The sequence below is a fragment of the Rhineura floridana genome, chromosome 11 (genome assembly GCF_030035675.1).
Source record: "Rhineura floridana isolate rRhiFlo1 chromosome 11, rRhiFlo1.hap2, whole genome shotgun sequence".
NCBI classification, from domain to species: Eukaryota; Metazoa; Chordata; class Lepidosauria; order Squamata; family Rhineuridae; genus Rhineura; species Rhineura floridana.
Window position 1 is genome coordinate 34138377 of NC_084490.1, and position 2091 is coordinate 34140467.

Consider the following 2091-nt stretch of genomic DNA (forward strand, 5'->3'; position numbering starts at 1 on the left):
CCCCTTTTTCACCCCAGATAAAACTGAGAGAGACCCCCCCTAAGAAATATTGATAGTCTGAAGCTGTGTGAGAGAGTATTTTCCATTTCCTCAACATTCCTTTAATTTTTCATTTTTCTAGAAAGCTCTATAATTACTGTACAATTGCAGTTTAGGTGAACATTTGCAGCAAAACATTTCTTTTTCTTTTTTAAAGCAGAACTAGCGCTAGTGCTATTACTGTAAAATCTCAGTTGGGAGATTACATTTAAACATAATCCAAATCCAGATCAATCAGTTTTTTTCTCTTGAGATGTTCATGTTTGTTTGTTTGTAACATTTTCTCATTTTATAGACTTGAATCATCAGAATAACTGCTCATGGGAAACCAAACAGCTGAACGCTATTTTTATCTTCTCGGCCTCTCCAACAATCTGCAGCTCCAGTATTTCTTCTTTTTCTTTTTCTTGTTGATCTATCTGCTAACCCTGGTGGGGAATTTAATGATCATGCTCCTTGTAAGGACCAGTACTCATCTTCAGAGTCCTATGTACTTCTTCTTGAGTCACCTTTCTTTCCTTGATGTGTGTTATTCATCTGTCACTGTCCCAAAGATGTTGGAGATCATTGTTGCCAAGCAGAAGACCGTCTCTGTTAGTGGATGTTTCTCTCAGGCTTTCTTTATTTTGTTTTCAGCTGTTACTGAGGTTTTTATTCTCTCATCAATGGCTTATGACAGATATTGTGCTATATGTAAACCACTGCGTTACATGGAAATAATGAAAGTTACATTCTGCCAAAAACTAGTGGCCACTGCATGGATGCTTGGTTTCATTCAGTCACTCGCAAACACCTTGCCACTGTTGAAGTTACGATTCTGTGGATCAAGGATCATAAAGCATTTCAGTTGTGAGCTCCCTTCCATACTCTCTATCTCCTGCAGTGAAACTTCCTCAAACAAAATGTTGTTCTTCATATCTGGAAGCACAGTTGGGGTGTCATCCCTTTTCCTCACTGTGCTGTCTTACATTCACATCATCTCCACCATCTTGAGAATTAACTCCTCTTAAGGAAGACGTAAAACTTTTTCTACCTGCAGCTCCCACCTTACTGTAGTCACTCTCTTCTATGGATCAGGTTACTTTCGATATCTGAGGCCTAGCTCAGCTTCGTCAGTACTTTTGGATGAAATATTGTCCATTCAATACTGCATCCTCACACCTTTGCTAAATCCCATCATCTACAGCTTACAGAACAAGGGAGTGAAAGCAGCCTTTAGGAAAATAGTGAGACTGAAATCTTGATATTCTCTTCCAGTTCAAAACAACAGAACAGTGCATAATAAGAACAGAGTATCCCATTGGTTGCATGACCACACACAATCATATATTTTATAATATTGTCAATCATTTAGCCTTAGACTGCACTTCACAAAAGCTGAAAATATTGGACACTCTTAAGCCCAGTTCTTTCTCCAAGCAGGTGTGAATCACATAAACAATCTCATGCAGTAGGCCTAAATGATTTGTGATCCACCAGGTGAAGTGCAGCCCATCACTCACATACAGTTTAGTAGGGGCTCCTTATTGGTCTGCCTGATTTGGATTGCAAATATGACAGTGGGAGGCATTATCAAGCACATGGCAGGCCACTTCTTGTGCACCTCTGGCAGGGGAAAATGTGACAGTGTTAGCTGACTCTAAGGATACCACATTTAATTATTAAAAAGAAGACCTAAGAGCTCCTTTAGGACTCATTCCATCTAAAAGGGCACCAAGCTGTCCATCCACTAGACCAGCCTTTCCCAACTAGTGGGCCTCCAGATGTTGTTGGACCACAATTCCCATCTTTCCTGACCATTGGCAATGCTGGCTGAGGCTGATGGGAGTTGTGGTCCAACAACACCTGGTGGCCCACTAGTTGGGAAAAGCTGCATTAGACGATTAGCAAGGAGAAGGGAGGGCTTTTTCTGTGGTGGCTCTCTACACCTCTAGATCTGTTGACATATTTAAGTGAACCCAACTCCATTTGTATGGAACATTGTGAAAACCTGTCTATTTCAGGTGTCTTTTAGATAGATACTGCCTCTCAACTGTGAGGATCCTTTACTGC

General features: G+C 40.7%; 1 pseudogene; it reads left to right on the top strand.

The window, feature by feature from the left end:
- The first annotated feature begins 359 nt into the window (after nucleotides 1-359).
- On the top strand, nucleotides 360-1283 carry LOC133367870 (olfactory receptor 5A2-like; annotated as a pseudogene).
- Nucleotides 1284-2091: the final 808 nt, after the last annotated feature.